Below are 13,740 nucleotides of genomic sequence, written 5' to 3' on the forward strand. Positions count from 1 at the left end.
CAGAGGGGTATTTATGAAGTATATCCTAAGGGATGTCCTATACCGCCTACACTGTCCGCTAGTCTGATTAGAGATGTGCTGTGAGTATAAAATACATGCTGTAGTTCAAATACTTAGTATGAAAAATAGAAAGTAAATAATGTCATTGATATTTTATTTATTTATTTATTTATGTTATTTTATTTTTTTATTTTTTTGAGACGGAGTCTCACTCTGTTGCCCACGCTGGAGTACAGTGGCATGATCTCAGCTCACTGCAACCTCCGCCTCCTGGGTTCAAGCAATTCTCTGCCTCAGCCTCCCAAGTAGCTGGGATTACGGGCACCTGCCACCTCACCCAGTTAATGTTTTGTATTTTTAGTAGATGCGGGGTTTCACCATCTTGACCAGGCTGATCTTGAACTCCTGACCTCATGATCCACCCACCTCGGCCTCCCAAAGTTCTGGGATTACAGGAGTGAGCCACCGCGCCTGGCCGTCATTGATATTTTAAATACTGATTAAAAATATTATGGAAATAATATTTTAGATATATTGTGATAAATAAAATATATTATTATCATTATTTTCATCTGTTCCTTTTTATTTTATTTATTTATTTATGAGACAGAGTCTCATTCTGTCGCCCAGGCTGGAGTGCAATGTCACAATCTTGGCTCACTGCAACCTCCATCTCCTGGGTTCAAGCGATTCTCCTGCCTCAGCCTCCTGAGTAGCTAGGACTACAGGCATCTGCCACCACGCCTGGCTAATTTTTGCATTTTTAGTAGAGAAGAGGTTTCACCATATTGGCCAGGCTGGCCTCGAACTCCTGACCTCAGGTGATTCGCCCACTTCGGCCTCCCAAAGTGCTGGGATTACAGGCATGAGCCACCGTGCCCGGCCCCTTTTTAGTTTTAAAAACGTAGCCAGAAAATTTTTAACTAGAAAATTTTTAATTACATTTAAAAACGTAGCTTGCATTTTATTTCTATTGAACAGCACTTTTCTGAACGGTCTCAGAAAATTCTGAGAAAAATTAAAGACAGTTGCCAAGAGGTGTAACCAGCTCATTAGCAAATCCTTTGTTGGTTTCCTCTCTTCTCTGTCTCACTTCCTCACTCCCTCATCATGCTTCCTGGGATCACTTACCAAATAAACTGCCTATACCCAAACCCTTGATTCAGGGTCCGCTTTGCATGGGAGGGTGGGAGTGAGGGGCAAAATAAAGACATCAAGTGTCCTTGTGACAAGGACTACTATTTTATAACCCGAACCCAGAAGATTCTTGGTGTTACTAGAGTTAGGATCCCTTCTTCCTTCCTCGCATCTAAAACCTCTCTTGACTCCCTAATGTACATAGGCTAAAGTCCATACAACTTAGCATAGCATATAATGCCCTTTACCATCTGCTCAAGATATCCCTCACTTTGGAACTCACAGTCTTGCTACACGGCACATCTTTCATCTCTCCTTGCTCTTATACGTTCTTTCCTCCAAGCCTGAAATTTACTTTTCCTTCGTTTTTCCTCTTCCTCTTCTGCAAAACTCTTACTATATTTTAAAGCCCAGCTCAAATGTTAACTATTATGTTAGATATTCCCCCAAAAGTATCTAACCTCTTGGTATCTTACTTTTTGGGAATCACACAATTCCCTCATCCATGTTTTAAAGCATAGTAAGCCAAATTATAACTACCAGCTTTTGTCTATCTCCTACATTCTACTTACTATGTGTTCCTAAGAGCAGTCTCTTTGTCCAGTAGTAAGCAGGGTCTCTGGCACAGAAAAGCTGCTAAATGAAATTTGGACTGAAGATTCTGATGGGCCTTATAACAGAACTTCTCAAAGGTTTCTGTAACTGAAGCCCTAACTGAAAGGGATGGTGGGATGTGGAGTATGGAATGCATAGAATGGGAGTATTCACTACAAGATAAACTCATGCTAATCTCAAAAATCTCTATGAATTTCGGCCTCCCAAAGTGCTAGGATTACAGGCGCCAGCCACCGCGTCCAGCCAAATTTTGAATTTTGCCCCATAATCTATCGCTGTATTTTAGTATTAAAGATGTTTTATATTGACACTAAGGAAACAAAACATGTGAATTCTTTTCTACTTGTCTCATTAGCTAAGGGGCAGGCTGCTGCTGAGTTGAGTTTATTAATTCCAAACAGAATTGTGCTGAGCTCAAGTTAGCAAGAATTACCTGAAAGATTCAGTATGAGACAAACCCTTGCAATCTCTAGACAGACACAATATGTTGAAAGCCCAGATGCACATAAGCATGTGGATATAAATGGCAACTACTTTGTTTCCCTCCGTTCCCCTGCCCTCCCCTCCCCTGCTCTCCTCTCCTTTCTTCTCTTTCCTTTTCTATTGTTCTCTTTTCTTTTCTTCTTCACATAAGGGAAATTCTCCAGGAGAGATACCTCAAAAATCTGCCAGGGAGAGAAGCTCCTTGAAACTTCGTTAGGTTGAGTTTTTTGGTTTTTTTTTTTTTTTTGAGACGGAGTCTCGCTCTGTCGCCTGGACTGGAGTGCAGTGGTGCGATAAGCTCCGTCCCCCGGGTTCGCGCCATTCTCCAGCCTCAACCTCCCGTGTAGCTGGGACTACAGGCGCCCGCCACCACGCCTGGCTAATTTTTTTTTTTTTTTTGTAGTTTTAGTAGAGACGGGGTTTCACCGTGTTAGCCAGGATGGTCTCAATCTCCTGACCTCGTGATCCGCCCGTCTCGGCCTCCCAAAGTGCTGGGATTACAGGCGTGAGCCACTGCGCCCAGCAGGTTGAGTATTTTTTGAGTGTATTTGCTTGCTGATAGGTCAGCAGTGGTTTATCTTTCAAAATTAATTTTGTTTCTTATGAAATAATCCACACTAAAGAACATATATAACTTATATATAAGGTATAAAGGATAATTAATCACTCATACATTCAACACCTTTGCAGCCTCCCCTGTTTCTTTTCTAATCTTATGCATGTTCTCTCCCTGTGAGAGGAGTGACTTTTTAAGTTTTTTAATTTGTATTTTGTTTATATATATGTATTTTTTTGTTTTTGTTTGTTTGTTTTTGTTTGAGACTGAGTCTTGCTCTGTCACCCAGGCTGGAGTGCAATGGTGCAATCTCAGCTCACTGCAACCTCTGCCTCCCAGGTTCAAGCGATTCTCCTGCCTCAGCCTCCTGAGTAGCTGGGATTACAGACGCGCACCACCACGCCTGGCTAATTTTGTATTTTTAGTAGAGATGGGGTTTCACCACGTTGGCCAGGCTGGTCTCCAACTCCTGACCTCAAGGGATTCACCTGCCTCAGCCTCCCAAAGTGTTAGGATTACAGGCGTGAGCCACTGCACCCCGCCTTATTTATATATGTTTGTAGGGATGGAGTCTGACTCTGTTGCCCAGGATGGAGTGCAGGACACAATCATAGCTCACTATAGCCTTAATCTTCTGGGTTCAAGTGGTTCTCATACCTCAGCCTACCAAGTAGCTGGGACTACAGGTGTGCATCACCATGTAAAGTTTTTATTTTTATATTTATCAGTCCCATGTTTTTTATTTCCCATTTTGGTTTTACTATATATATACGTGTCATTTAAAATGTGCTTAATTTTATGTTTATATACATTTAGGGACAGATCCGATTTTGTAGGTCTTGAAGCTTACATAATTTGGGAAGCCTTCTTTAAGCAAAAGAATGTAAAATTAGTAATACAAAATTAGATAAGGGAATATATATTAATTTGGAGAAAATGCTCGCAGTAATTATAATGCCACAGGACAAGAGGAAAAGTGTGATAGAAGAGATATCAGAGTCAAAAGAAATAGTGGTCTTAATAGATTGTGGTTAATAATTTTTCCTCCGTGGATCCTGCTTTTGGTGTTACATTTGAAAATTCATCATTAATCCCAAGTTAATACAGATTTCTTACTTTTCTTTCTTTCTTTTTTTTTTCTTACCTTTTTTTTCTAAAAATTTTATAGCTTTACATTTCACATTTTACATTTTATAGCTCTACATTTTAGGGCCAGGCATGGTGGCTGACACCTGTAATCCCAGCACTTTGGGAGGCTGAGGTGGGAGGATCACTTGAGTCCAGGAGTTTGAGACCAGTCTGGGCAACATAGTGGGACCTCATCTCTAGAAAAAATAAGGAAAATTAGCCCGACATGATGGCTTGTGCCTGTCATCCCAATTACTCAGGAGGTGAAAGTGGGGAGAATTTCTTGAGCCCTGGAGGTCGAGGCTGCAGGGAACCAAGATCACACCACTGCATTCCAGCCTGAGCAACTGAGTGAGATCCCATCTCAAAAAACAGCAACAACAACAACAACAAAAAAAACCCACCATTTTACATTTAGGTCTATAATCCATTTTGAGTTAATTTTTTAATAAATTGTAAGGTATGTGCCAAGGTTAATTTTTAAAATACGGATGTACAGTTGTTCCCACACTATTTAGTGAAAAGACTATCCTTGAATTTCCTTGGTCCTTTTGTCAAGTATCAGTTCCTTCTTTGTGTGGCTCTATTTCTGGGCTTTCCATTCTATTCAATTGATCTACTTGTCTATCCCTTTGCCAATACCAAGCTGTCTTAATTTCTGCAAATCTATAGTAAGTCTTGAAATAAGGTAGTGTGAATCCCCCAATTTTGCTCTTCTTTTCCAGGATTCTTTAGATATTCTAGTTCATTTGTCTTTCCATATACATTTTAGAATCAATTTGTTGATGTCTACAAAATAGTTTGCAGTGTGTTGGTTAGATTTACATTGACTTTAAGGATCAATAGAGTATAATTGACCTCTTAATATTGATTCTACCACCCCATGAACATGATATATCTCTTCACTATTTTCTATCTCCTTTGATTTATTAGTTTTTTTGAGTTTTTTGTTTGTCTGTTTTTTGGTTTTTGGTATATAGATCCTACATATATTTTATTAGATTTTATTTCTAAGTACTTCATTTTTTGGTTGCAATTGTAAATGTTATTTTTTTAACTCAAATTCCAATGTTCATTGCTGATATTTAGAAATATGATTGACTTTTGTATATTGCCCTTATAATCCTGTCTTTGTAAATATATTTATCAGTTCTAAAAGCTTTTTTTAGAGACTTTAAAATATTTTCTACATAGATAACCATGTCATTTTCAAACAGAGACAGTTTTATTTCTTTCCTTCTGTATGCCTTTTCAAGATATTCTTATTTTATTGCACTGGTGAGGCCTTCTGGTATGTAGTTTAATAGGAGTAGTGAGAGAAGATTCCCTTGCCTTGTTCTCTAGATGCTAGTTTCTTGTTGCCTTGTTTCTATCTTAGGGAGAAAGCAAATAGTTCCTCAATATTAAGTATAATGTCATCTGTAGGTATTTAATAGATGCCTTTTTATTAGGTTATGGAAGTTAACTTCCATTCCTAATTTGCCGAGAATTTTTTAAAAATCATGAATAGTTGTTGAATTTTGTCAAATACATTTTCCACATTCATTAGGGTGATTATATGGTTTTTAAATTTAGTTTGGTTAAATACGGTGGATTACACTGGTTGATTGTTGAATGTTAAATCAGCCTTGAATTTCAAGAATAAACTCCACTTAGTCATGATGTAATCTTTTTTTTTTTTTTTTTTTTTTTTTTTTTTTTTGAGACGGAGTCTTGCTCTGTCGCCCAGGCTGGAATGTAGTGGCATGATCTTGGCTCACTGCAACCTCCACCTCCTGGGTTCAAGCAATTATCCTGTCTCAGCCTCTCGAGAAGCTGGGATTACAGGTGTCCACCACCACGCCCAGCTAATTTTTGTATTTTTAGTAGAGACGGGGTTTCACCATATTGTCCTGGCTGGTCTAGAACTCCTGACCTCAGGTGATCCACCCGCCTCGGCTTCCAAAAGTGCTGGGATTACAGGCATGAGCTACTGCTCCCAGCCTCTTCTTTTTATATATTGCAGAAGTTGATTACTAATTGTTAGGGATTGTTGTATCTATTTTTATTAGGGACGTTGGTTCATAGTTTTCTTTTCTTGTAATATGTTTATCTTGTTTTGGCATTAGGGTAATGCTGGCCCTATCAAGTGAATTGGAAATTGTACCTTTCTCTTCTATTTTCAGGAGGGGTTTGTGTAGAATTGTTATTATTTCTCCCTTAAATAGTTGGTAGCATTTGCCAGTGAAATCATCTGAGCCTGGTGATTCCTTTCTTGGAAGATTTTTAACTACAAAATTTCTTTAATAGACATAGGACCCTTCAGGTTATATATTTTTCTTCGATAATGTCTTATAGTTTATGGCTTTCAAGGAATTAATCAATTTCATCCAAGTTGTCTAATTTATGGGCATAGAGACATTCATAGTATTCTCTTATTATCTTTTTAATGTCTGTGTAGTCTCTAGTGAAATTCCCCACTGTCATTCCTGATATAGATAATTTGTGCCTTGTATTTTCTTGGTCAGTCTCACTTGAGGTTTATCAGTTTCATTATTCTTTAAAGAACCAGATTTTAGTTTCATGATTTTTCTTTATTGCTTTTCTGTTTTCAATTGGACATATTTTATTATTTCTATTTTTTTGTTTAATTTTATAGATTTCCCTCTAAACACTGACAAAGCCTCCCTCCTTGACCAAACTTTAACTGGGGTCCTCTGAGCCTTCTTCTTGGCTACACTATAACCTTTAAGCCTCCAAACTGTGTCTTTGCAGAAAACAGTTTAGCAAGCATTCTGCTAAGTTAGTTTAGTGAGAATCCCTTGATATCTGATCACTCTCAATATCTGGTCAAATTCCTCACCCTCCATCATGTCCCAGGTGATATATGATCCCCCTGGCCTGCCTTCAGCAAGAATCCTGTTAGGTCAGTTTAGCAAGAATTGCCCTACTCTTAGTAACTTTTTGTCCACCAACCCTCCATGCTGATCCTGGGCTATAAATTCCCACGTTTCCTTGTTGTATTCAGAAACCAGATCAGTTCTAAACTGAGATCTCTTTTTCCCTATTGCAATCGTTCCTGAATAAAATCTGCTTTTATTACGTTGGTGCAAAAGTAATTGTGGTTTTGGCCATTACTTTTAACACTGCTTTACTGGACAGCTCTGATTCCCTTTAAGAGCACTGTTTTAGCTACATCCCACAGATGTATATGTTGTATTTTCATTTTTATTTAGTTGAAAATATTTTTTAATCTTCCATGAGTGTGTGGTTTAATATTCAAATATTTGGGAATTTATATCTTCTTGTTAATGATTTCTAGTTTAGTTCCATTATGGTCTGAGAACATACAATGTATGATTTCTATTATTCTCAATTTGTTGAGGCTGGTTTTATAGCCCAGAATATGGTTTTTCTTTGTGCACGTTCCATGTGCATTTGAACAGAAAGTATATTTTGCTGTTTCAGTTAGCCTGTTCTATACATGGCGATTAGGTCTAATTGTTTGATAGTACTGCTCAAATCTTCTATAGCCTGGCTATCACTTTTTTTCTCGGCTTGTCCTCTTCCTTAAAGCCAGATAGTTTGAATTTCTGTCCCTGGGTCTGAGAGAGATTTGAAAGTTGGTATCAAGGACATGGAAGTTGCCTTCTTGACCGCAGAACAGGCCCACCTTGAAAGAGGTTCTGAGAAAACTACTGACTTTTGACTGCTTCTTGCATTATTAGTCAATGCCTCACATGCACTAGGTACACTGAAAATGTGCGGAATATGGTTGTTTGGTGAAAGTGTTCCTCTTAGGGTCAGTATTTGGTAACTATAATCTGGTAAGAAATGTGAGTTTGTTACTTTATTATGTCTTAGTTTAAAAATATGGAAAAGAAAAAAATGCAAAATATCAAGATCCTTTTGTAGGGTGGGGTGCAGTGCAGGCCATTTTGTTCCTTTTCTTTCTTTCTTTCTTTCTTTTTTTTTTAACAAGTGCCTGACAAAGTTTGTTTCCAGATTTAGCCAGCAATAGATTCTTCAACGTTATTGCCTGATAGTAATCTTCTGAGACTTTGGCTTTCCAACATTATGTTATCAAATGTAGTGCTTTTCTGTTACACCCAAAAGACCACTGCTCTGGTTGTCTTGAAAGGTATCACAGCAATAGCTTCTCAGCTCAGTGCATTTAAGTGTGTGTACCAGCACTAGGAAGAAGCAGTCTCTTGTGCCTTAAAATCTAGGCAAATCTGAAAATGTCTGTGGGGAATTGCATGAACATAGCATAGACATAATGGAAGGGATTTTCTTCGTTTTATTTTTAAAAGCTGGTTTACCCTAACAGTCAATCCAGGCTCTGATAACTAATCAACTTTTTCATCACCAGTACCCAGATCCAAGCTACTATTATCTCTCACTTGAATTCCTGTAGCTTTCTAACCTGTCTCCCAGTTTCACCCTTGCCCCCTAACCCCCTAAAGCTTATTCTCCACACAGAAGTCAGGTGATTTGATGTCATTCTTCTGCTCGAAACTTGCCAGTGATTTCCCATCTCGGAGTAAAACCCAAAGATTTTATGATGATCCTCAAGGGCCTGCACGGTCTGATCCCATGATAACTCTTTGACCTAATCTCCTACCACTGTCTCCCTCAAACTCTTCATTCCAGACTCATTGGCATTTTTGCCATTCCTTGAACTCATCGCACACACTGTTACCTCATGACCTTTGCACTTGTAATTCCCTCTGTTAAGAAAGCTCTTTTCTTAGATGTCCACTTGTTTCATTCTTCATTTTCTTTAGATATCTGTTCAAAAGTTACTTTATTAAAAGGGCCTTTTTAAAAAATTTTACTTTAAGTTCTGGGATACATGTGCAGAACGTGCCAGTTTGTTATATAGGTACACATGTGCCATGGTGGTTTACTGCACCTATCAACCCATCATCTAGGTTTTAAGCCCCACATGCATTAGGTATTTGTCCTAATGCTCTCCCTCTCCTTGCCCCGCAGCGCCCCACAGGCCCTGGTGTGATGTTCCCCTCCTTGTGTCCATGTGTTCTCATTGTTCAACTCCCACTTATGAGTGAGAACATGTGATGTTTGGTTTTCTGTTCCTGTGTCAGTTTGCTTCCAGCTTCAGATGACTTGCAGCTTCATCCATGTCCCTGCAAAGGACATGAACTCATTCTCTTTTATGACTGCATAAAATGAGTTCATTCTTTTTTATGGCTGCATAATATTCCAAGGTATATATGTGCCACATTTTCTTTATCCAGTCTATCATTGATGGGCATTTGGGTTGGTTCCAAGTCTTTGCTATTGTAAATAGTGCTACAATAAACATATACCCAAAGGATTATAAATCATTCTACTATAAACCTGTGTATTTTTTTTTATCTGCTGGCAACAATCAGGGTCTTTTGGAATTTTTTTTTTTCTTTTTCTTTTTTTTTTTTTTTGAGACGGAGTCTCGCTCTGCCGCCCAGGCTGGAGTGCAGTGGCCGGATCTCAGCTCACTGCAAGCTCCGCCTCCCGGGTTCACGCCATTCTCCTGCCTCAGCCTCCCGAGTAGTTGGGACTACAGGCGCCCGCCACCGCGCCCGGCTAGTTTTTTGTATTTTTTAGCAGAGACGGGGTTTCACCGTGTTAGCCAGGATGGTCTCGATCTCCTGACCTCGTGATCCGCCCGTCTCGGCCTCCCAAAGTGCTGGGATTACAGGCTTGAGCCACCGCGCCCGGCCTTTTTTTTTCTTTTGAGATGGAGTCTTAATCTATTGCCAGGTTGGAGTGGAGTGGCGTGATCTTGGCTCACTACAACCTCCGACTCCCGGGTTCAAGCGATTATCCTGCCTCAGCCTCCTGAGTGGCTGGGATTACAGGGATGCCCCACCACGCCCAGCTAAGTTTTGGATTTTTAGTACAGATGGGGTTTCATCATGTTGGCCAGAAAGGTCTCGATTTCCTGACCTCATGATCTGCCCGCCTCAGCCTCCCAAAGTGCTGAAATTACAGGCATGAGCCACCACGCCAGGCCGTCTTTTGGAATTTTTAACTGATCTGACCAAACCAACAGAAGAGCTGGTACTGCTATTAATATTAAGCAGGATAGTATACTAAGGAAAGTTGAAGAGTTTTAAAAAATCATATTGTTCCTCCTTGGTGATTGCAAATCTGTATATCAACATACATAATAGAATGTTTTCCCTCCATTTCTTACTAGTCTAGGCCAATGGCAAGAATGATATAATGGTGTGGATATCCAGGAGGCTCACCTGATTTAAGGTCTCGTTTATCATTATTGACTCATACAGCTGTAATACAAGGGCAATCAGTAGGTGTAGTGCTTCAACATCTCTATTTAAAAACTGAAAACTATGGAGATTTGTATTAATACTACAAAAAATAACTTGGTAGATTTACTCCCTGAATGCTCTGTTTGCATGAATGTTGCTAATGGGAACAGAAATGCATTAAATATGGACTTGCAGGTGTTGTCTCATGGGATTGGTAATTAATTCACACAATAAAGCACTAACATACCTTTTCATGGGTAATTACAATACTGAATCACCAATGAAGCCTAGTAATATTTTAAATCTTTTAAGTTACAACCAGATGTGCAAGCTTTGGAATAATTCCTCTCAGTTTCTTACCAACAAATGCATGTTGTTTGCTTTATTAATTTCAATTGAATATTTTTAGTCTAAAATGGAAAGAAGTTGAGTGGCAATAAAATGGTATCCATAAAAATAAGCCACTGCTCATTTTACATTTTTAAGTTAGTGTATGGTCATCATAAAGCCTGAGCTACTCAGACTCATAACTTCTCTATTACACTGAACATCTGAAATTTAGCAGTGAAAAGACCCTAAAAAGCAAATACAGGGTTTTCCCCTTAGAAAACTGCAAAAAAATAACCTTTTGGGGTGTTTCCCCACAATAATTTCCCTTTTAGTTGGGGGAGCCATTTCCCAAGTCTGCCCTCTCTTTCAATGAACATTTACTCAGCCTTTGGCCACCCATGAAAGATCATTACAATTCTTTCCCTCTCCCACCCATTGAATTTTATGAGCCCCCATCCTGTTAAGATGGTGTCACTTGACATCACAGAGATGGATTTGAATATTTTGGATAAATCTTGTACAGCTGTTTTCAAAGTAGTCATTGTAACTCTACCAGGTCACAAAATCAACATTTAATCATTAAACAACCATTAAAATGTGAAATAGAATATACCAAAGTGCATAGTATGTAGTAAAGATAAACATGATTTCAAGAGGGTTTTGTATGTATGTATCTATATGTAGGTATACACATATATATATGCATGTATGTATGTAGCTATATGTATATAGCTATGTGTATAACATACATATAGCTACATACATACATACATGCATACAAGTATGTGTCTGCTAGGTCACCATGCATTTAGTGCATATTTCTTCCTATTAGTTCCGGTCAAAAAGTTTAAAATCATTGCTCTAGAGTAGTTTTCCACACAATGTGGTCTGGGATGCTTCTTTAAAACAGATAGCTGGGCTCCATGTCAGACCTTTTAAGCAGTTCATTTGAACTGTGGTTCAAAGAGTCCTCACCTAATCTGATAAACTAACTTTTGTTAAAGTGCTAATGAGGAAGGGCTATACTCCAGAACAATTAAATCAGAGTTCCTGGAGCCTTCTCTACAAGATTTCAATGTGCATCCAGGATTGAAAACCACTGGACTCTACAGTGGTCTTTGGAAACAGATATTGGAGTTACAAGTCAAGTGGGAAAGAAATAGTAGAATTTGCCTGTGCTGCTTATCTCACTCCATCTATGCCAGTGGTTCTTAGACCTTAGTGTTCCTCAGGGTCACCTGGAGGGCTTCTTAAAACAGATTTCTTCACCCCACCCCTACAGTTGTTGATTCCATTAGTTTAGACTGGGGCCCAAGAATTTGCATATCTAACAAATTCCCATGTGATGCTGATTCTGCCAGTCTGAAGACTACATTTTGAGAACCACTGATCTATAAAGAACCAGCTATATCCAGTTGAAAAGGGTACTTTCAGACATAATGTTAACTACAACCAACTAGGATTAACTCTAAATAGCAAGGCTGGTTAAATGCTTGAAAAGTAATGTAGTCTATCACATTAACTGGCTAAAGAAGAAAAGTTAAATGATTATATCAACAAATGCAGAAAAAGCTTTTGACAAAATCCAACATCCATGTATACAAAAACTCTCAGCAAATTTCTTAAGGCAGATATTTAGGTTGTTGATTTGAGATATTTCTTCTTTTATAGTGTAAGGGTTTACAGCTATAAATTTCCCTCTGAACACATATTTGCTGCCCATGAGTTGTTTTTTCATGTTTTGATTTTAATTCATATCACTTTATTTTCTAATTTTCCTTGTGTTTTCTTCTTGACCCATTGGCTATCAAGGATTATTTTTGTTTCATTTCCTCATATTTGCTAACTTCCCAACTTTTCTTGTTATTGATTTCTAATTTCATTCCATTATGGTCAGAAAACATACTTTGTGTGATTACAACCATTTTAAACACATTAACACTTGTTTTATGGCCTAATATATCATCTATCCTGGAAAACATTCCATGTGCACTTCAGAGGAATATGTATTCTGCCATAGTTGGGTAGAATGTTCTATGATGTCTGTCAGGTCTAGTTGGTTTGTAGTGTTGTTAAGTTTTCTATTTTTTCTGCTGATCTTCTGTCTGGTTGTTCTATCCATCATTAAAAGTAGAGTGTTGGAGTCTCCAACTATTAATGTTGATTTGCTAACTTCTCCCTTCAATTCTGTCAGTTTTTACTTTTGTAATTTGAGGGCTCTGTTGTTAGAACCCTCAAAATTCAGCATATAAGTTTATAATTTTTATATCTTGAGTTGATCCTTTTGCCATTATACTATGTCCTCCTTTTTCTCTAGTAACAATTTTGCTTTAAAATCTATTTTGTCTGATATTAGTATGGCCACTTCAGCTCTTTTTTGCTTATTATCTATATGGAATATTTTGTTCTTTCCTTTTATTTTCAACCTTTTTGTATCTTTAAAGTATATATTTTGTATGCAGCACATAGTTGGATGATGTTTTAAAAACAAGTTCTGCCAATTTATGTCTTTTAATTGGAAAATTTAATATATTTATTTCTAATGTAATGAATAATAAAATAGGATTATGTCTATAATTTTGCTATTTGTTTTCAATGTCTTGTGTTTTTTGTATTCCTCAGTTTCTCCATTACTATCTTCTTTTGTGTTACATAGAGAGATATAGTACCATTTTAATTCATTCGTCATTTCTTTTCCTATATATTTTTGAGTAATGTTTAGTTGTTACCCTGAGTGTTATCAATAATATCTTAATTCATAATAATCTAGTTCAGATTAATATCAACTTTAATTTCAATAGTATACAAAACTTTGCTCTTAAATAGCATCATTCTGCCCTCCTTATGTTGTTTTTCTAACAAATTACACAAATTACGTCTTTATACATTGTGTGCCCATCAGCTTACATTTATATGTATTGCATTATGAGTTGTCTTTTGAATCATATATGGGAAAAAAAGTTATGACAAAGAACATGTTTATACTGTCTTTTATATTCACCTATGTAATTACCTTAACTAGTGTTCTTTCTTTTTTTTTTTTGGAAAATTGCTATTTATTTGACAAAAAAGCTTTTGAATTTAATAAAGAATTGGCAATAACTGGCACGTGCATTAACTCAAAATGTTTTCACTAAGCACCAAATAGAATAGTCCCCAATCTCTTCACCGAGAACCCCTTTGAAAGAATGCCTAAAACTTAATCAGTTTATTTAGGTTTTTAATCAAGAAATC

General features: G+C 37.6%; 1 protein-coding gene across 1 annotated transcript in view; it reads right to left on the reverse strand.

Moving 5' to 3' along the window:
• Positions 1–13,740, reverse strand: part of SLC9A7 (solute carrier family 9 member A7) — a 1,149,612-nt gene that overhangs the window by 321,232 nt on the left and 814,640 nt on the right. The gene's annotated exons all lie outside the window — the stretch shown is intronic.

Source organism: Macaca thibetana, chromosome X (genome assembly GCF_024542745.1).
Source record: "Macaca thibetana thibetana isolate TM-01 chromosome X, ASM2454274v1, whole genome shotgun sequence".
Taxonomy (NCBI): Eukaryota; Metazoa; Chordata; class Mammalia; order Primates; family Cercopithecidae; genus Macaca; species Macaca thibetana.